General features: G+C 40.1%; 1 protein-coding gene across 20 annotated transcripts in view; it reads right to left on the bottom strand.

Moving 5' to 3' along the window:
• Positions 1-22,985, bottom strand: part of LOC126946324 (cytochrome c oxidase subunit 7B, mitochondrial) — a 1,159,743-nt gene that overhangs the window by 556,331 nt on the left and 580,427 nt on the right. Inside the window, exon 1 of one of the 20 annotated variants that reach the window (XM_050776475.1) lies at positions 6,958-6,961. The exons of the other annotated variants lie outside the window; for them this stretch is intronic. The gene's annotated coding sequence lies outside the window, so the exon portion shown is untranslated. Of the gene's footprint in view, positions 1-6,957; positions 6,962-22,985 lie in introns of those variants that run through there. 20 annotated transcript variants of the gene reach the window in all.

The following is a 22,985-nucleotide window of genomic DNA, read 5'->3' as shown; positions in this document are numbered from 1 at the left end:
ATTCCGGTAAACCGACAACCTTCCAGCGTGGGTGTCAAGGCCATCATGAGCATGTCACAGTGCTGCAGATACTTTGTTTATGGCCATTTTGGGTTCAGTTTATGGCCAGATTTGGGGACCTGTTCCTGACACCGACACTTCTCTGCTTAACACTCAGGCTGTTGGAAAAAAAAAAAAATCACACAACAATGCAATTTAGAATCAACGCAAAATTATCGTTTTGCATTTTCCGCTAGGCCTTTCCATATGTCCCCTTGCAGCTCTTTCTTAATTTCTGAGTGGCTATTCAACATTTTAACTTTTCTTCTTCTTTTCAATTTTTTAGAGTTGAGGTATAGCTATGTTGCTCAGGTTGGAGTGCAGTGGCTATTAACAGGCACAATCAGTGAGCTGAGCCTTGAACTCTTGGGCTCCAGCAATCCTCCTGCCTCAGCCTCCTGACTACCTGGGATTACAGGTGCATGCCACTAAACTCAACTCCACTTTTCTTCTTAATCCATTTATTCCACCCTCTCTCTTCTTATTTTTGGAAACCGACTTTGTCTTCTACTTGACTGATGACATGAAGATAGGTAGGACAACCTATCTTCTCCCAACTTTTTCTTTCACTACCTATTAACTCATTTTTTAATCTGAACTCATTATCTCCTCCTTTCCTTCTGTCTCAGTGGAGATGGCATAGCCTTTCCTGTTCAGAGCATATCCTTTTACCCCTTCTATCCCGTTTCCTTGGACATTATTTGATTGATCACCACTAGTCCTCCACCAAACACACACACTTCTGCATCTTCAATTTCTTCCTTTCTATTAGTTCTTTCTCCTCAACTTGTCATTGGATTAAGTATTTTATAGATGTCAATTATATCCAGATGGTTGAGTGCTGTTGAGTTTAACTATGTCCTGACTGATCTGCTGCCTCCTGGATCTGTCAATTTTTGAAAGAGGGTGTTGAAGTCACCTACTATAATAGTGGATTCATCTACTTCTTTTTTTTAAAATTATACTTTAAGTTCTAGGGTACATGTGCACAATGTGCAGGTTTGTTACATAGGTATACATGTGCCATGTTGGTTTGCTGCACCCATTAACCCATCATTTACATTGGGTATTTCTCCTAATGCTATCCCTCCCCCGACTCCCCACCCCATGACAGGCCCCCTTGTGTGATGTTCCCTGCCCTGTGTACAAGTGTTCTCCTTGTTCAATTCCCATCTATGAGTGAGAACATGTGGTGTTTGGTTGCTGTCCTTGTGATAGTTTGCTCAGAATAGGTGTTTTCTAGCTTCATCCATGACCCTGCAAAAGACATGAACTCATCTTTTTTTATGGCTGCATACTAATCTATGATGTATATGTGACACATTTTCTTAATCCAATCTATCATTGATGGACATCTGGGTTGGTTCCAAGTCTTTGCTATTGTGAATATTGCTGCAATAAACATACATGTGCATGTGTCTTTATAGCAACATGATTAATAATTCTTTGGTTATATACCCATTAGTGGGATGACTGGGTCAAATGGTATTTCTAGTTCCACATCCTTGAGGAATCGCCACACTGTCTTCTGCAATGGTTGAACTAGTTTACACTCCCACCAACAGTGTAAAAACGTTCCTATTTCTCCACATCCTCTCCAGCATCTGTTGTTTCCTGACCTTTCAATGATCGCCATTCTAACTGGCGTGAGATGGCATCTCATTGCGGTTTTAATTTGCATTTATCTGACAACCAGTGATGATGAGCATTTTTTCATGTGTCTGTTGACTGCACAAATGTCTTCTTTTGCAAAGTGTCTGTTCATATCCTTCACCCACTTTTTGTGGGGTTGTTTGATTTTTTCTTGTAAATTTGTTTAAGTTCCTTGTGGATTCTGGATGTTAGCCCTTTGTCAGATGGGTAGATAGCAAAAATGTTCTCCCATTCTGTAGGTTGCCTGTTCACTCTGATGGTAGTTTCTTTCACTGTGCAGAAGCTCTTTAGTTTAATTAGATCCCATTTGTCAATTTTGACTTTTGTTGCCATTGTTTTTGGTATTTTAGTCATGAAGCCATTGCCAATGCCTGTGTCTTGAATGTTATTGCCTAGGTTTTCTTCTAGGATTTTTATGGTTTTAAGTCTAACATTTAAGTCTCTAATCCATCTTGAATTAATTTTTGTATAAGGTGTAAGGAAGGTATCCAGTTTTAGCTTTCTACATATGACTAGCCAGTTTTCCCAGCACCATTTATTAAATAGGGAATGCTTTCCCCATTTCTTGTTTCTCTCAGGTTTGTCAAAGATCAGATGGTTGTAGATGTGTGGTATAATTTCTGAGGCCTCTGTTCTGTTCCATTGGTCTATATCTCTGTTTTGGTACCAGTACCATGCTGTTTTGGTTACTGTAGCTTTGTAGTATAGTATAAAGTCAGGCAGTGTGATGCCTCCAGATTTATTCTTTTTGCTTAGGATTGTCTTGGCAATATGGGCTCTTTTTTGGTTCCATATGAACTTTAAAGTAGTTTTTTCCAATTCTGTGAATAAAGTCCTTGGTAGCTTGATGGGGATGGCATTTTTGAATCTATAAATTACCTTGGACTGTGTGGCCATTTTCATGATATTGATTCTTCCTATCCATTAGCAGGGAATGTTCTTTCATTTGTTTGTGTCCTCTTTTATGTCATTGAGCAGTGGTTTTCAGTTCTCCTTGAAGAGGTCCTTCACATCCCTTGTAAGTTGTATTCCTAGGTATTTTATTCTCTTTGTTGCAATTGTGAATGGTAGTACACTCATGATTTGGCTCTCTACTTGTCTATTGTTGGTCCATAAGAATTCTTGTGATTTTTGCACATTGATTTTGTATCCTGAAATTTTGCTGAAGTTGCTTATCAGCTTAAGGAAATTTTGGGCTGAGGTGATGGGATTTTCTAAATATACAATCATATCATCTGCAAACTGGGATAATCTGACTTCATCTTTTCCTAATTGAATACTGTTTATTTATTTCTCTTGCCTAATTGCCCCGGCCAGAACTTCCAACATTATGTTGAATGGGAGTGGTGAGAGAGGGCATCCCTATCTTGGGCCGGTTTTCAAAGGGAATGCTTCTAGCTTTTGCCCATTCAGTATGATATTGGCTGTGGGTTTGTCATAAATAGCTCTCATTATTTTGAGATACATTCCATTGACACCTTGTTTATTGAGAGTTTTTAGCATGAAGGGTGTTGAATTTTGTCAAAGGCCTTTTCTGCATCTATTGAGATAATCATGTGGTTTTTTCTTTGGTTCTGTTATATGCTGGATTATGTTTATTGATTTGCATATGTTGAACTAGCCTTGCATCCCAGGGAGGAAGCCACCTTGAACATGGTGGGTAAGCTTTCTCATGTACTGCTGGATTTGGTTTGCCAGTATTTTATTGAGGATTTTCACATGGATGTTCATCAGGGATATTGGTCTAAAATTCTCTTTTCTCTGTGTGTCTCTGTCAGCCTTTGGTATCAGGATGATACTGGCCTCATAAAATGAATGAGGGAGGATTCCCTCTTTTTCTATTGATTGGAATAGTTTCAGAAGGAATCGTACCAGCTCCTCTTTGTACCTCTGGTAGAATTTGGCTGTGAATCCATCTGGTCCTGGACTTTTTTTGGTTGGTAGGCTATTAATTATTGCCTCGATTTCAGAGCCTGTTATTGGTCTATTCAGAGATTGAACTTCTTCCTGGTTTAGTCTTGGGTGGGTGTATGTGTCCAGGAATTTATCCATTTCTTCTGGATTTTCTAGTTTATTTGCATAAACGTGTTTATAGTAATGTCTGATGGTAGTTTGTATTTCTGTGGGATTTGTGGTGATATCCCCTTCATCATTTTGTATTGCGTCTATTTGATTCTTCTCTCTTTTCTTCTTTATTAGTCTTGCTAGCAGTCTATCAATTTTGTTGATCTTTTAAAAAAACCAACTCCTGGATTCACTGATTTTTTGAAGGTTTTTTTGTGTCTCCATCTCCTTCAGTTCTGCTCTGATCTTAGTTATTTCTTGCTTTCTGCTATCTTTTGAATGTGTTTGCTCTAGCTTCTCTAGTTGTTTTAATTGTGATGTTAGGGTGTAGATTTTAGATCTTTCCTGCTTTCTCTTGTGGGCATTTAGTGCTATAAATTTCCCTCTACATACTGCTTTAAATGTGTCCCAGAGATTCTTGTACATTGTATCTTTGTTCTCATTGGTTTCAAAAACATCTTTATTTTTGCCTTCATTTCGTTGTGTACCCAGTGGTCATTCAGGAGCAGGTTGTTCAGTTTCCATGTAGTTGTGTGGTTTTGAGTTAGTTTCTTAATCCTGAGTTCTAATTTGATTGCACTGTGGTCTGAGAGACAGTTTGTTGTGATTTCTGTTCTTTTACATTTACTGAGGAGTGCTTTACTTCCAACTACGTGGTCATTTTTGGAATAAGTGCAATGTGGTGCTGAAAAGAATGTATATTCTGTTGATTTGGGGTGGAGAGTTCTGTACATGTCTATTAGGTCTGCTTGGTGCAGAACTGAGTTCAAGTCCTGGATATCCTTGTCAATCTTCTGTCTCTTTGATCTGTCTAATATTGACATTGGGTGTTAAAGTCTTTCGTTATTATTGTGTGGGAGTCCACAGTTCTTTTTAGGTCTTTAAGGACTTACTGTATGAATCCGAGTGCTCCTTTATTGGGTGAATGCATATTTTGGAAAGTTAGCTCTTCTTGTTGAATTGATCCCTTTACCAGTATGTAATGTCCTTCTTTGTCTCTTTTGATCTTTGTTGGTTTCAAGTTTGTTTTATCAGAGACTTAGATTGCAACCCCTGCCTTTTTTTTCTTTCCATTGGCTTGGTAGATCTTCCTCCATCCCTTTATTTTATGCCCATATGTGTCTCTGCATGTGAGATGGTTCTCCTCAATACAGCACACTGTTCGGTCTTGCCTCTTTATCCAATTTGCCAGTCTGTGTCTTTTAATTGGGGCCTGTAGCCCATTTACATTTAAGGTGAATATTTTTATGTCTGAATTTGAGACTGTCATTATGATGTCAGCTGGTTACTTTTGTCCGTTAGTTGATGCAGTTTCTTCCTAGCATTGATGGTCTTTACAATTTGGCATGTTTTTGTAGTGACTGCTACCAGCTATTCCTTTCCATGTTCAGTGCTTCCTTCCAGAACTCTTGTAAGGCAGGCCTGGTGGTGACAATATCTCTCAGCATTTGCTTGTCTGTAAAGGATTTTATTTCTCCTTTGCTTATGAAGCTTAGTTTGGCCGGATATGAAATTCTGTGTTGAAAATTATTTTCTTTAGGATTGTTGAATATTGGTGCCCACTCTCTTCTGGCTTGTAGAGTTTCTGCCAAGAGATCCACTGTTAGTTTTATGGGTTTCCTTTTGTGGGTAACTGACCTTTCTCTCTGGCTGCCCTTAATATTTTTTCCTTCATTTCAACCTTGGTGAATCTGACAATCATGTGTCTTGGGGTTGCTCCTCTCGAGGAGTATCTTTGTGGCATTCTCTGTATTTCCTGAATTTGAATGTTGGCCTGCCTTGCTAGGTTGGGGAATTTCTCCTGGATAATATCCAGAAGAGTGTTTTCCAACATTTTTCCATCGTCCCCATCACTTTCAGGTACACCAATCAGATGTAGATTTGGTCTTTTCACATAGTCCCATATTTCTTGGAGGCTTTGTTAGTTTCTTTTTGTTCTTTTTTCTCTAAACTTCTCCTCCTGCTTTGTTTCATTCATTTAATCTTCAGTCACTGATACCCTTTCTTCCACTTGATCAAATTGGCTACTGAAGCTTGTGCATGTGTCACGTAGTTCTTCTGCCATGGTTTTTAGCTCCATCAGGTCATTTAAGGTCTTCTCTACACTGTTTATTGTAATTAACCATTCATCTAATCTTTTTTTCAAGGTTTTTATGTTCCTTGCCATGGGTTCAAACATTCTCCTTTAGCTCCGAGAAATTTGTTATTACCAAACTTCTGAAGCCTACTTCTGTCAGCTCGTTAAAGTCATTCTCCATGCAGCTTTGTTCCATTGCAGGCGAGGAGCTGGGATCCTTTGGAGGAGAAGAGGTGCTCTGGTTTTTAGCATTTTAACCTTTTCTGCTCTGGTTTCTGCCTATCTTTGTGGCTTTATCTACCTTTGGTCATTGATGCTGGTGACCTACAGATGGGGTTTTGGTGTGGATGTCCTTTTTGTTGATGTTGATGCTATTCCTTTCTGTTTGTTAGTTTTCCTTCTACCAGTCAGGACCGTCAGCTGCAGGTCTGTTGGAGTTTGCTGGAGGTCCACTCTAGGCCCTTTTTACCTGGGTATCATCAGCAGAGGCTGTAGAGCAGCAAATATTGCAGAATAGCAAATATTGCTGCTTGATTCTTTCTCTGGAAGCTTCATTCCAGAGGGGCACCTGCCCGTATGAGGTGTCAGTCAGCCCCTACTGGGAGGTGTCTCCCAGTTAGGCTATACGGTGTCAGGGACCCACTTGAGGAGGCAGTCCTGTCCATTCTCAGAGCTCAAACACTGTGCTGGGAGAATGACTGCTCTCTTCAGACCTGTCAGACAGGGATGTTTACGTCTGCAGAAATTGTTCAGCTATGCCCTGCCTTTTGTTCAGCTATGCCCTGCCCTCATGGTGTGATCTACAGAGGCAGGAGGCCTTGCAGAGCTGCAGCGGGCTCCTCCCACATTGAGCTTCCCAGGCCACTTTGTTTACCTACTCAAGCCTCAGCAATGGCAGATGCCTCTCCCCCTGCCAGGCTGCTGCCTCACAGGTCAATCTGAGACTTCTGTGCTAGCAGTGAGCAAGGCTTCATGGGCTTGGGACCCACTGAGCCAGGTATGGGATATAATCTCCTGGTTTGCTGTTTGCTAAGACCTTTGGAAAAGTGCAGTATTTGGGGTGGAAGTGTCCTGATTTTCCAGGTACAGTCTGTCATGGCTTCCCTTGGCTAGGAAAAGGAAATCCCCCAATCCCTTGCACTTTCCTTGGTGAAGCAAGGACCCATCCTGCTTTAGCTCACCCTCCATGGGCTGCACTCACTGTCCAACCAGTCTCAGTGGGATGAACCAGGTGCCTCAGTTGGAAATGCAGAAATCACCATCTTCTGTGTTGATCATGTAGACTGGAGCTGTTCCTATTTGGCCCTCTTGGAAAAGAATTGGATTCATCTATTTCTTCATGTGGTTCTATCAGTTTTTGCCTTATGTATATTAGGTGCATATACATTAAGGATTGTTAAGTCTTCTTGGAGAATTGACCCCTTTATCATTATGTAATGTTCCACATTATTCCTGTTGATTTTCCTTGCTCTAAAAGTCTCCTTTGTCTGAAATGAATATAACTGCTCAACCTTTTTTGGGTTGGTGTTAGCATGGTATATCTCGCTCCATCTATTTATTTATTTAATTTTAATAAGTGATACATAATAATTGTAAATATTTATGGTTAACATGTGATATTTTAATACATGCAAACTGTGTTTAATTATCAAATAAAGATATTTAAGATATTTGTCACCTCAAATATTTATCTTTTTGTGTTGAAAACATGTCAACTCTTCTAGTGATTTTTAAAGACAGAAGAAATTATTGTTGACTTGGAGAGGCAAGAGGGCTGATTAGAACCAGCTGTGGCTCACAGCACTCATAGAGAAGAATGAAAAGGGGAGAGTGAATTCAACACCTTCAATGGAAATATCCAGGTTATTGTATTGGGACTGAATAGGCAAGCAGAAGCAGGGGGTGATGGCCCACCAGGGAACCACATGGAGCCAAAGGAACCCCCATCTGCAGCAAGGGGAGGTAGTGAGTGGCCTGCTGGGAAGCCATGCTTCTCCCACCTATCATTGCAATCTGTGGAGCAGGAGATCCCCTCGTGAGCCCACACCACCAGGGCCTTGGCTTTGATATACAGAGCTGTGAGGAGTCTTGGCAAAACAGCTGCTCAGGTGCACACAGAGATGCGGGAGTTTTATACACTCCAGTACCAAATCCCCACCAAGGTGAAAAATCCATCCATATATGTCCCTAGGAAGGGGGCTGAATACAGGGAACAAAGCAGCCTCATTCTGTGGGTGCCAATTCCACGGCACCTCACAGGTTAAGACCCACTGGTATGGAATCTCAGTCAGCCAATGGCAGAGAGCTGAAATTTGCCAGAGACAGGACCTAGTTTCCCAGGGGAGGGGCAGATGCCATCTCTGCAGTTCAGGGGAAACAGTCATTTCAGCTTGCTGGCTGTGGAGAGTGCAGATGGTCCAGACAAGAAGCCCCCCTCCCCTCCATGGTGCAGCACAGTGGCCTTGCCAGAACAGGGCCAGACTGCTTCTTTAACTGGGGCCCTGACACACTCCTCCTCACTGGGCAGGTCCTCGGTTATGCAGACAGAGCTCTGATCTCTCCCTGGCAGGCAGCTTTCAGGGGGAGAGGCGGCCTCCATATCTGCCCTTCCGTGGTCTCAGCCACCCCAGCCTACTGGCTGTGGAGAATGCATACAGCCCAAATGAGGAGGGTCTCCCCATGGCACAATGGGGTGGTCTTGCTAGATCATAGCCAGACTGCTTCTTTAACCAAAGCCCCAATCCCCCCCCTCCTCACTAGGTGGGTCTTTGGTTTGGTGGAGGGATCTGACCTCTCTCTGGGAGAAGAGCTTGGTGGAGAGGGAAGGGACAACTGCCATCTCTGTGCTACTGAGGACTCAGCTATTCCAGTCTGCTGGCTGTGGAAAGTGTAGATAGTTCAGATGAGAACAGGTCCCCGAATGTTCAGTGCAGCTGCCTTGCCAGATCATGGCCAGACTGATTCTTTAACTGGGGACCCACTCCTACTCACTGGGGGAGGGGTCTTCAGTTCTGTGGATAGAGATTGATCTCTCCCTGGGAGGGAGCTCCTGGGGCGAGGGGTGTCTGCAATCTCTGAGTTCCTTACACTCAGCCACTCTGCCCTGCTGGCTGTGGAGAATACAGGTGGTCCAAATGAAGAAGGGTTCCCCACCCCCACCAGTGCAACACTTCTGCTCTATCAAGAGCAACCAGACTGCTTCATTGGGTGGGTTCCTGATCCTGTCCCTCCTGACTGGGTGAAATCTTTCATTGGGGGACCCCAGCTGCCTCTTGCAGGTGCAGGAGAGGCCAAGGACACTGGGTTCTGGAGCAGATCCCCAGCAAACTGCAGCAGCCCTATGGTACTGACTCTTAAAAGCAAAACAAAGAAACAGAAAACAACATCATCAACTAAAGAACCCCACAAAAACCTCACTCAAAGGCCAACAACCACAAAGATTGAAGGTAGATAAGCCCACAAAGATGAGGAAGAATCAATGCAAAAAGGCTGAAAACTTAAAAAACCAGAGCACCTCTTCTCTTCCAAATAACCACAATACCTCTGCAACAAGGGCAGAGTACTGGGCTGAGGCTGAAATGGATGAATTGACAGAAATAAGCTTCAGAAGGTGGATAATATCGAACTTAACTGAGCTAAAGGAGCATGTTTTAACTCAACGCGAAGAAGCTAAGAATGATGATAAAACAATACAGGAACTGATGGCCAGAATAGCTGGTTTAGCGAGGAACATCACCAACGTGATGGAGCTGAAAAACACAACACAGGAACTTCACAATGCAATCACAAGTATTGCTAGCAGAACAGATGAAGTTGAGAAAAGAATTTCAGAGCTGGAAGACTATCTTTCTGAGATAAGACAGGCAGATAAGAATAGAGAAAAAAAATAAAGAGGAATGAACAAAACCTCCAAGAATTATGGGACTGTGTAAAGAGACTGAACCTACGACTGATTGGGGTACTTAAAACAGATGAGGAGAATGGAACCACGTTGGAAAACATACTTGAGGATATCATCCTGGAGTACTTTTCCAACCTAGCAAGACAGGCCAACATTAAAATTCAGGAAATGCAGAGAACCCCAGTAAATTATTCCATGAGAAGATCAACCCCAAGATACATAATCAGCAGATTCTTCAAGGTCAAAGTGAAAGAAAAAATGTTAAGGACGGCTACAGAGAAAGGCCAGGTTACCTACAAAGGGAAACCAACTAGACTAACGGCAGACCTCTTGGCAGAAACCCTACAAGCCAGAAGGGATTGGGACAAATATTCAGCATTCTTAAAGAATTTCCAGCCCAGAATTTCTTATCTGACCAAACTAAGCTTCACAAGCGAAGGAGAAATAAGATCCTTTTCAGACAAGCAAATGCTGAGGGAATTTGTCATTAGCAGGCCTGCCTTGTAAGAGCTCCTGAAGGAAGCACTAAATACCATCACAGGCACTACAAAATGCACTGCTGTACACAGTCCAGTGATACTATGAAGCAACCACACAAACAAGTCTGCAAAATAACTAGCTTGCATAATTATGACAGGATCCAATTCACACACAGCAGTACTAACCTTAAATGTAAATTGTCTAAATGCCTCAATTAAAATATGCAGAATGGCAAGCTGGACACAGAATCAAGCCCCATGAATATGGTGTCTTCAAGAGACCCATCTCATATGCAAAGGCAAACATAGGTTCAAAATAAAGGGGTGGGGGAAAATTTATGAAACAAATGGAAAACAGAAAAAGCGGGGATAGCAATCCTAGTATATGATAAAACAGACTTTAAACCAATAAAGATAAAAAAAGACAAAGATGGACGTTACATAATTGTAGAGTGCTCAATTTATCAACAAGAGTTAACTATCCTAAATATATATGCACCCAATACAGGAGCATCCAGATTCATAGTGCAAGTTCTTAGAGACCTACAAAGAGAATTAGACTGCCATAAAATAATAGTGGGAGATTTTCACAGCCCTCTGACAGTATCAGACAGATCATTGAGGCAGAAAATTAACAAAGATATTCAGGACCTGAACTCAGCTATGGATCAAGCGGACCTGATATCTACAAAACTCTTCAACCCAAAACAACAAAATATATATTCTCATCATTACACAACACTTACTCTAAAGTTGATCACATTATAGGAAGTAAAACTTTCCTCAGCAAATACAAAAGAACTGAAATCATAACTGTCTTTCAGACCACAGCACAATCAAATTAGAATTCAAGATTAAGAAATCCACACAAACCCACACAACTACATGGAAATTGAACGACCTCTTCCTGAGGAACTTTTGGGTAAATAATAAAATTAAGGCAAAAATGAAAAAGTTCTTTGAAATAAATGAGAACAGAGAGACAACATACCAGAGCCTCTGGGATGCAGCTAAAGCAATGTTAAGAGGGAAATTTATAGCAATAAATGCCCACATCAAAAAGCTAGGAAGATCTCAGATTAACAACTTAACATCTCAACTAAAAGAATTAGAGTACCAAGAGTGAACAAACCTCAAAGTTAGCAGAAGACAAGAAATAACAAGATCTGAACTGAGCTGAGGGAGATAGAGACATGAAAAACCTCTTGAAAAAGGAATAAATCCAGGCTCTGGTTTCTTGAAAAAAATTAATAAAATAGATGGACCACTAGCTAGGCTAATAAGAAAAAAGAGAAGAATCAAATACAATCAGACATGACAAGGGGGATATCACCACTTACCCCCACAAATACAAAAAACCAACAAAGGATACTATAAACACCTTTATGCACATAAACTAGAAAATCTATAAGAAATGGACAATTTCCTGGACAAACACACCCTCCAAGACTGAACCAGGGAGAAATTGAATCCCTGAATAGACTGATAATGTGTTCTGAAATTGAGGCAGTAACAAATAGCCTAACAAACAAGAAAAGCCCAGAAACAGACAGATTCACAACCGAATTCTACCAGAGGTACAAAGAGGAGCTGGTACTACTTCCATTGAAACTATTCCAAAAACTGAAGAGGAAGAACTTGTCCCTAACTCATTCTATGAGGCCAGCATTATCCTGGTACCAAAACCTGACAGAAATACATCAAAAATAGAAAGCTTCACACCAACATCATTGATGAATATTAATGTAAAAATCTTCAATAAAATACTGGAAAACTGGATCCAGCAGCACATCAAAAAGCTTACCTACCATGATCAAGTTGGCTTCATCCCCAGGGTGCAAGGTTGGTTCAATATATGCAAATCAATAAATGTGATTCATCACATAAGCAGAGCTAAAGAAAAATACCACATGATTATCTCAATAGATGCAGAAAAGTCCTTTGATAAAATTTAACATCGCTTAATGTTTAAAACTCTTACTAAGCTAGGTATTAAAGGAACATACCTGAAAGTAATAAGAGCCATATACCACAAACCTACAGCCAATATCATACTGAATGGGCAAAAGCTGGAAGCATTTCCCTTGAAAACTGGCACAAGACAAGGATGCCCTCTTTCACCATTCCTATTCAACAGACTTTATTTCAACATACTGGTAGGGAAATCAGGCAAGAGGAAGAAATAAAGTGTATTCAAATAGGAAGAGAGGAAGTCAAACTATCTTTGTTTGCAAATGACATGATTCCATATCTAGGAAACTCCATCATCTTAGCCCAGAAGCTTCTTAAGTTGATAAACAACTTGAGCAATTCTCAGGATATAAAATCAATGTGGGCTGGGCATGGTGGCTCATGCCTGTAATCTCAGCACTTTGGGAAGCTGAGGCGGGCAGATCACCTTCGGTCAGAAGTTCAAGACTAGCCTGTCCAACATGGTGAAACCCCGTCTCTACTAAAAATACAAAAATTAGCCAGGTGTGGTAGATCACAGCTGTAATCCCAGCTACTCAGGAGGCTAATGCAGGAGAATTGCTTGAACCCAGGGGGTGGAGGCTGCAGTAAGTCAAGATTATGCTACTGCACTCCAGCCAGGGCATCAGAGTGAGATGCTGTCTCAGTAAATAAATAAATAAATAGATAAATAAATAAATAAAATCAATGTGCAAAAATCACTAGCATTTCTATACACCAACAACAGGCAAGCAAAGAGCCAAATCATGAACGAATTCCCATTCACAATTGCTACAAAAAGAATAAAATACCTAGGAATATAGCTAACAAGGGAAGTGAAGGACCTCTTCAAGGAGAACTACAAACCACTGACTGCTCAGATAAATCAAAGAGGATACAAACAGATGGAGAAACATTTCATGCTCATGGATGGGAAGTATCAGTATCATGAAAATGCCCATGCTTCCCAAAGTAATTTATTTATTCAATGCTATACCCATTAAAATACCATTGGCATTCTTCACAGAATTAGAAAAAACTATTTTAAAAGTTATATGGAACTAAAAATGATCCCAAATAACCAAGTGAACCCTAAGCTAAAAGAACAAGCCGGAGGCATCACACCACCTGACTTCAAACTATACTACAAAGCTACAGTAACCAAAATAGAGTGGTGCTGATACAAAAACAGACACATAGACCAATGGAACAGAGTAAGAACCCAGAAATAAGACCGCACACCTACAACCATCTGATCTTTGACAAACCTGACGAAAAGGTGCAATGAGGAAAGTATTTCCTATTTAAAATGGTGCTGGGAGAACCAGCTAGCCACATGAAGAAAACTGAAACTGGAACCCTTCCTTACACCGTATGCAAAATTTAACTCAAGATGGATTAAAGACTGAAATATAAAACCCTAAACAATAAAAACCCTAGAAGAAAATCTAGGCAATATCATTCATGATATAGGCATGGGGCAAAGATTTCATGACAAAAATGCCAAAAGCAACAGAAACAAAAGCCAAAATTGACAAATGGGATCTAATTAAAGAGATTCTGCACAACAAAAGAAATGATCATCAGAGTGAACAGACAGCCTACAACATAGGACAAATATTTTTGCAATATATCCATCTGACAAAGGTCTAATAACCGAAATCTGGAAGGAGCTTGAACAAATCTACAAGAAAAAAACAAACAAGCCTATTAAAAAGTGGGTAAAGGACATGAACAGACACTTCTCAAAAGAAGACATACATGTGGCCAACAAACATGAAAAAAAAAAGCTCCACATCATGGATCATTAGATAAATGCAAATCAAAGCCATGGGGAGATATCATCTCATGCCAATCAGAATGGTTATTACTAACAAGTCAAAAACCAGCAGATGCTGGCAAGGTTGTGGAGGAAAATGAACACTTACTTTATTGGTGTTCAACCATTGTGGAAGACAGGGTGGTGATTCCTCAAAGACCTAAAGGCAGAAATACCATTTTACCCAGCAATCCCGTTACTGGGTATAAAGCCAAAGGAATATAAATCACTCTATTATAAAGATACATTCATGCGTATGTTCACTGCAGCACTATTTACAATAGCAAAGTCATGGAATCAACCTACATGCCCATCAATGACTGAAAATGTGGTACCTATACAAGATGGTACATATATACACCATGCAGCCATAAAAAGATATGAGATCTTGTCCTTTGCAGGGAGATGGTTGGAGATGGAAGCCATTATTCTCAGCAAAGTAACGCAGGAACAGAAAACCAAACACTGCACGTTCTTACTTACAAGTGGGAGCTGATCAATGACAGCACATGGACACATGGTGGGGGGGACAACACACACTGGGGACTTCTCGGGGGATCGGGGGGACATGCATCAAGAAGAAAAGCTAATGGATGCTGGGCTTAATACCTGAGTGATGGGTTGATCTGTGCAGTAAACCACCTTGGCACACGTTTAGGTAACAAACCTGCACATCCTGCACATGTACCCCTGAACTTAAAAGTTGAAAAGAAGAGAAATTATTGTTAACTATAGTCATGCCCCTGTCCTATCAAACACTAGAACTTATTTCTTCTACCTAACTGCATGTTTTCACCCAGTAAGAAACCTCTTGGCCAGGCGCGGTGGCTCAAGCCTGTAATCCCAGCACTTTGGGAGGCCAAGACGGGTGGATCACGAGGTCAGGAGATCGAGACCATCCTGGCTAACACGGTGAAACCCCGTCTCTACTAAAAAGTACAAAAAATTAGCCGGGCAAGGTGGCGGCGCCTGTAGTCCCAGCTACTCGGGAGGCTGAGGCAGGAGAATGGCGTAAAAACCCGGAAGGTGGAGCTTGCAGTGAGCTGAGATCCGGCCACTGCACTCCAGCCTGGGCGACAGAGCGAGACTCTGTCTCAAAAAAAAAAAAAAAAAAAAAAGAAACCTCTCTTTATTACCCCCCACCACCCTTCCATGTCTCTGGGAACCATCATTCTACTCTCTATCTCTACGTGATGTTTGTCTTTCTTTCCCTGAATTATTTCCCTTAACATAATGACCTCGAGTTCCATCTGTGTTGCTGTGACTAATATGATTTTATTCTTTTTAATGTCTGAATAAACAATGCTACTTTAAACACAGGGGTGCAGGTATCCCTTGTTATACTGATTTGCCTTCTTTTGGGTAAATACCCAGTAGTGGAATTGCTGGGTTGTATGTTAATTCTATTTTTAGTTTTCTGAGAAACCTCCGTGCTGTTTTCCATAATGGCTGTATGACTATCTATTCCCACCAACAATTAACAACTGTTGATCTTTTTCTGTATCCTTGTCAGGATTTGATATTTTTTGTCTTTTTGATAATAGTTATTTTAACTGAGGTAAGATGATATCTCAATATGGTTTTGATTTGCATTTCCATGACAATCAGTGACATTGAGCATTTTTCATACACTTTTTGGCCATTTATGTATCTTCTTTTTGACAAATGTGTATTCAGATCCTTTGCCCACTTTTTAATGGGATTAATTTTTTTATTTGCTGTTGAGTCATTTGAGTTCCTTGTGTATTTTGGATATGAGTCCCTTCTTGGAGGAATAGTTTACAGATCTTTTCTCCCATTCAGAAGCTTGTCTCTTTACTGATTTCATTGTTTTCTTTGCTGTGTAGAAGATTTTCAGTTTAATATAGTCCCATTTGTCTATTTTTGTTTTTGTTGCCTGTGTTTTTGTAGTCTTAGCATAAGATCTTTGCCTAGACCAATTACCTGAAGCATTTCTCTTATATTTTCTTCTTCAAGTAGTTTTCTAGCTTTGGGCCTTATGTTTAAGCCTTTATGTTGCGTTGACTTATGTAAATGGCGAGAGATGGTGGTCTTGTTTCATTCTTTTGCATATGGATATTCAGTTTTCTCAGCACCACTTATTGAAGAAAATGTCCTTTCCCCAGTGTATGCTCTTGGCACCTTTTTTGAAAATCAGTTGGCTGTAAATATGTGGCATTATTTCTGTGTTCTGTATTCTGTTACACGAGTTTGTGAATCTGTCTTTGTACCAGCATTAAGCCATTTTAATTACTAGTGTTTTGTAGTATATTTTAAAGTCCCATAGTGTGATGCCTCCAGCTTTGTTCTTTTTGCTCTGAATTGCTTTGGCTATTTGGGATCTTTCTTGGTTCCATACAGATTTAAATTGTTTTTTCTGTTTCTGTGAAGAATGCCATTGGTATTTTGATAGGGGTTGTATTGAATCTAGAGATTGCCCTGGGTAGTATGGGGATTTAAACAACATTAATTCTAATCCATGAGCATGAGATGTCTTTCAGTTTGTTTTGCTTCCTGTATAATTTCTATCCTTTTTAATTTTACTTTATGTTCTGGGATACATGTGCTGAATATGCAGGTTTGTTACATAAGTATACATGTGCCATGGTGGTTTGCTGCAAGTATCAACCCATTATCTAGGCTTTAAACCCTGCATGCATTAGGAGTTTGTCCTAATGCTCACCCTCCTCTTTTTTCCCCACCCCCCAACAGGCCCTGGTGTGTGATGTTCCCCTCCCTGTGTCCATGTGTTCTCATTGTTAATCTCCCATTCACGAGTGAGAACTTGCAGTGTTTGGTTGTCTGTTCTGGTGTTAGTTTGCTGAGGATGATAGTCAACAGCTTCATCCAAGTCCCTGCAAAGACTTGAACTGATTCATTTTATGGCTGCATAGTATTCCATGGTGTATATGTACCACATTTTCTTTATCCAGTCTACCATCAATGAGCATTTGGGTTGATTCCAAGTCTTTACTATTGTAAATAGTGCTGCAATAAACATACGTGTGCATGAGTCTTCATAGTAGGATGATTTATAATCCTTTGGGTACATACCCAGTGATGGGATTGCTGGGTCAAATGGTATTTCTGGTTCTAGATCCTTGAGGAGTCACCACACTATCTTCCACAATGGTTGAACTAATTTACACTCCTACCAACAGTGTAAAAACCTTCCTATTTCTCCACATCCTCTCCAGCATCTGTTGTTTCCTGACTTTTTAATGATCGCCATTCTAACTGGCATGAGATGGTATCTCATTATGATTTTGATTTGCATTTCTCTAATGATCAGTGACGATGAGCTTTTTTTTTTATATGTTTGCTGGCTACATAAATGTCTTTTTTTGAAGTGTCTGCTCATATCCTTTGCCCACTTTTCCATGGGGTTGTTTGATTTCTCTGGTAAATTTGTTTAAGTTCCTTGTAGATTCTGGATATTAGATCTTTGTCAAATGGATAGATTGCAAAATTTTTCTCCCATTCTGTAGGTTGCATGTTCACTCTGATGTTCACTTTTGCTGTCCAGAAGCTCTTTAGTTTAATTAGATCCCATTGTCAATTTTGGCTTTTGTTGCCATTGCTTTTGGTGTTTTAGTCATGAAGTCTTTGCCCATGTCTATGTCCTGAATGGTATTGCCTGGGCTCTCTTCTAGGGTTTTATGGTTTTAGGATTTACATTTAAGTCTACAATCCATCTTGAGTTAATTTTTGTATAAGGTGTAAGGAAGCGGCCCAGTTCAGTTGTCTGTGTATGGCTAGCCTGGTTTTCCAGTACCATTTATTAAATAGGGAATCTTTTCTTCATGCTTTTGTCAGGTTTGTCGATGTTCAGATGGTTGTAGATGTGTGGTGGTATTTCTGAGGTCTCTGTTCTGTTCCATTGACCTATATATCTGTTTCAGTACCAGTACCATGCTGTTTTGGTTACTGTGACTTTGTAGTATAGTTTGAAGTTAGGTAGTGTGATGCCTCCAGGTTTGTTCTTTTTGCTTAGGATTGTCTTGGCTATATGGACTCTTTTTTGGGTTTCATATAACATTTAAAGTAGTTTTCCTTTTTTTGAATTCTGTGAAGAGAGTCAATAATACATTGATGGGAATAAGACTGAATCTATAAATTACTTTGGGCAGTATGGCCATTTTCACAAAATTGATTATTCCTATCTATGGGCATGGAATGTTCTTCTGTTGGTTTGTGTCCTCTCTTATTTCCTTGAGCAGTGATTTGTAGTTCGCCTTGAAGAGGTCCTTCACATCCCTTGTAAGTTGTATTCCTAGGTATTTTATTATCTTTGTAGCAATTGTGAGTGGGAGTTTGCTCATGATTTGGCTCTCTACTTGTCTATTGTTGGTGTATAGGAATGCTTGTGATTTTTGCACATTGATTTTGTATCCTGAGACTTTGCTGAAGTTATTTGTCAACTGTAGGGATTTTTGGGCTGAGATGATGGGGTTTTCTAAATATACAATTATGTCGCCTGCAAGGAGAGACAATTTGACTTCTTCTCTTCCTATTTGAATACTCTTTATTTTTTCTCTTGCCTGATTGCTCTGGCCAGAACTTCCAACACAATGTTGAATAGGAGTGGTGAGAGAGGGGATTTTTGTCTTGTGCCGGTTTTTCATAGGGAATGCTTCCAGCTTTTGTCCGTTCGGTATGATATTGGCTATGGGTTTGTCATAAATAGCTCTTAGTATTTTGTGATATGTTCTATCAATACCTAGTTTATTGAGAGTTTCTAGCATGAAGGCATGTTAAATTTTATCAAAGGTCCTTTCTGCATCTACTGAGATATTCATGTGGTTTCTTTTATTGTCATTTGTTCTTATGGATTACCTTTATTGTTTTGCCTATGTTGAACCAGCCTTGCATCCCAGGGATGGAGTGGCCATGATTGTGGGGAATAAGCTTTTTGATGTGGTGTGGATTCAGTTTGGCGGTATTTTACTGAGGATTTTCACACAGATACTCCTCTTTTTCTATTGTTTGGAATTGTTTCAGAAGGAATGGTACCAGCTCCCTTTGTACCTCTGGTAAAATTTGGCTGTGAATCGGTCTGGTCCTGGGCTTTTTTTGGTTGGCAGGCTATTAATTACTGCCTCAATTTCAGAACTTGTTAATAGTCTCTACAGGGATTTGACTTCAGGGATTTGGTTTAGTCTTGGGAGGGTGTATGTGTCCAGGAATTTATCCATTTCTTCTAGATTTTTTAGTTTATTTGCAGAGATGTATTTATGGCATTCTCTGATGGTAGTTTGTATTTCTGCAAGATTAGTAATGATATCCCCTTTATCATTTTGTATTGTGTCTATTTGATTCTTCTCTTTTTTCTTTTTTATTAGTCTGGCTAGCAGTCTATCTATTTTGTTGATCTTTTCAAAAAACCAGCTCCTGGATTCATTGATTATTTTCAAGGATGTTTTGTGTCTCTATTTCCTTCAGTTCTGCTCTGATCTTTGTTATTTTTTGTCTCCTGCTAGCTTTTGAATTTGTTTACTCTTGCTTCTCTAGTTCTTTTAATTTTGATATGAGAGTGTCAATTTTAGATATTTCCTGCTTTCTGATATGGGCATTTAGTGTTATAAATTTCCCTCTAAATGCTGCTTTAGATGTGTCCCAGTGATTCTGGTACTTTTCTCTTTGTGCTGATTGGTTTCAGACCCTATTTGCCTGGGTATCACCAGCAGTGGCTGCAGAACAGTAAATATTGCTGTCTGGACTGATGCCCACCGGAGCTCTCCTGTATCAGGTGTCTGTCAACCCATGTTGGGAGTTCTCTCCCAGTCAATAGACACGGGTTCAGGGACCCACTTGAGGAGGCAGTCTGTCCCTTATCAGAGCTTGAGTGCTGTGCTGGGAGGACCTTCATTGTCAGCAACCTCTGCTCTATTCAGAACTGGCAGGCAGGAAAGTTTAAGTCCACTGAAGCAGAGCCCACAGCCACCCCTTCCCCCAGGTTCTCTGTCACAGGGAGATGGGAGTTTTATCTATAAGCCCCTGACAGGGGCTGCTGCCTTTCTTTCAGAGATGCTCTGCTCAGTGAAGAGGAACGTAGAGAGGCAGTGTGGCCACAGTCACTTTGCTGCACTGTGTTGAGTTCCACCCAGTCAAAACTTTCAGGCCTCCTTCATGCTCTTGGGAATACCGCCTGCTCAAGCCTTGGTAATGGTGGATGACCCTCTGCCAACCAAGCTCGATAGTCCCAGGTCTGCTTCAGACTGCTTTACTAGCATCGATAATTTCAAGTCAGTGATTCTTAGCTTGCTGGGTTCCGTGGGTGTGGGACCCTCTGAGTGAGACCATTTGGCTCCCTGGCTTCATCCCCCTTTCCCGGGAAGTGACTGGTTCTGTCTCGCTGGGGTTCCAGGCACCACTGGGATATGAAAAAAGTCTTTGGCAGCTAGCTCAGTGTCTGCCCGAACAGCTGCCCAGTTTTGTGCTTGAGACCCAGGGCCCTGGTGGTGTAGGCTCATGAGGGAATCTCCTGGTCTGCAGATTGCAAAAACTGTGAGAAAAGCATAGTATCTGGGCTGGATAGCACAGTCCCTCATGGCTTCCCTTGGCTGGGAAAGGGGGCTCCCTACTCCTTGCACTTCCTCGGGGAGGTGACACCCCACACTGCTTCTGCTTTCTCTCCATGAGCTGCGCCCACTGCCTAATCAGTCCCAATGAGGTGAAAAGGGTACGTTGGAGATGCAGAAATCACTCACCTTCTGCGTTGGTCTTGCTGGGAGCTGCAGACTGGAGTGTTCCTATTTGGCCATCTTTCTTTTATAAGTGTTTCGTAGTTTTTATTGTAAAGGTCTTTTACTTCCTTGGTTAAATTTATTCCTAGGTGTCTTATTTTTTGTAATTATGGTAAATGGGATTGCTTTCTTGATTTCTTTTTTCAGCAACTTTGTTATTAGTATATATAAATGCTGTTGATTTTTATGTATTTATTTTGTCTCTTGCAGTGTTACCAAATAAGTTTATAATTTCTAGTAGTTTTTTGGAGTAGTCTTTTGGTTTTTCTCTGTATAAGATCATGTCATCTGCAAAGAGGAACAATTTAAAGGCTTTTCATGTTTTCTCTTGCCTGATTCCTCCGACTAGTACTTCTAGTACTATACTGAATAAGAGTGGTTAGAGTGGGCATCCTTATTTTAGTTCTGAGAAAAGGCTTTCAGCTTTTCCCCTATTCATTATGATGTTATATATGATGGTGGCTTTGTTATATATGGCCTTTGTTTGTGTGAGGTATATTCCTCCCATGCCTAATTTGTTGAGAGTTTTAATCATGAAGTGATGTTGAATTGCATCAGATATATTTGATGTTTGATACAAATGCATATATTGAGATTATCATTCTGCTTTTGCACTTGATTCTGTAAATGTGATGTATCACATTTATTGATTTGTATATGTTGAACCATTCCTGTATTTCTTAGATAAATCCCACTTCCTCATTGTCTATTATATTTTTGATGTGTTGTAAATATCCTTTCCTAGTATTTTGTGGAGAATGTTTGCAATGATGTTCATCAGGGATATTGGCCTGCAGTTTTCCTTTTTTTGTTGTGTCCTTGTTTGTTTTGACATCATGGTAATGATGACCCTATAGAATGAGTTAGGAAGAATTCTCTCTTTTTCATTTTTTTGAATATTTTGAGAAGAATTGATATTAATTCTCTTTAATAAGCCTGGTAAAATTTAGTAGTAAAGTCATCCAGGCTTAGCCTTTTGATTTTTGCAAGACTTTTTATTCCTGATTCAATCTCATCACTCATTATTGTTTTTTTCCAGGTTTTCTGTTTATTCCTGAATTAATCATGGTAAGTTGTGTGTGTCTAAGAATTTATCCATTTTCTCATGTTCTCCAACTTATTAGTGTATAGTTGTTCATATTAGTCTAATGATTTTTTAATTTATTTCTGTGATATCAGCTGTAATATCTCCTTTTTCATTTATGATTTTATTTATTTGGGTCTTTTTCCTTGGTTAGTCTATCTAATTGTTTATCTATTTTGTTTATCTCTTCAAAAAAGCAGCTTAGTTCATTGATCCTTTTATTGTTTTATAGTCTCCATTTTTTTTTAGTTCTGCCCTAATCTTCATTATTTTTTTCTACTAATTTTGGGTTTAGTTTGTTCTTGTTTTTCTAATTTTTTGATGTACATCTTTGCTTTTTATTTGAAGTTTGTCTACTTTTTTGATGGATGCAAGCATTTGTTTATTTTTTATTTTTTATTTTTTTAATTTTTTGAGATAGGGTCTTGCTCTGTCTCCCAGGCTAGAGTGCAGTGGTGCTATTGTGGCTCGCTGCAGTCTCAGTCACCCAGGTTCAAGCCATTCTCCCACCTCAGCCTCCCAAGTAGCTGGGACTACAGGCACATGCCACCACACCTGGATTATTAACTTTTTTTTTTTTTGAGACAGGGTCTTGCTATGTTGCCCAGACTGGTTTTTAACTTCCGAGATCAAATGATCCTCCTGCCTTGGCCTCCCAAAATGCTGGGATTATAAATGTGAGCCACTGTGCCCAGCCTGATGTAGGTGCTTATTGCAATAAACTTTCCTCTTAGCACTACTTTTGCTGTATTTTGTATATTTTGGTATGTAGCATTTTTATTTTCCTTTGTTTCAAAAAATTTTAAAATTTATTTTCTTAAATTTTTCATTCACCCAATGGTCATTTAAGAACATGTTGTTTAATTTTCATAGATTTTTAGTTTCCAAAGTTCCTCTTGTTTTACTTTACTTTTTTTTTTTTTTTTTTTTGAGATGGAATTTCACTCCTGTTGCCCAGGCTGGAGTGCAATGCGCGATCTCAGCTCACTGCAACCTCCGCCTCCTGGGTTCAAGTGATTCTTCTGCCTCAGCCTCCAGAGTAGCTGGGATTATAGGCATGTGCTACCACGCCTGGCTAATTTTGTATTTTTAGTAGAGACGGGGTTTCTTCATGTTGGTCAGGCTGATCTCGAACTCCTGATCTCACACGATCTGCCTGTCTTGGCCTCCCAA

The sequence above is a fragment of the Macaca thibetana genome, chromosome X (genome assembly GCF_024542745.1).
Source record: "Macaca thibetana thibetana isolate TM-01 chromosome X, ASM2454274v1, whole genome shotgun sequence".
NCBI lineage: Eukaryota > Metazoa > Chordata > Mammalia > Primates > Cercopithecidae > Macaca > Macaca thibetana.
The sequence above is the reverse complement of the archived record's forward strand: the minus strand, read 5'-3'. Positions and strand labels throughout refer to the sequence as shown.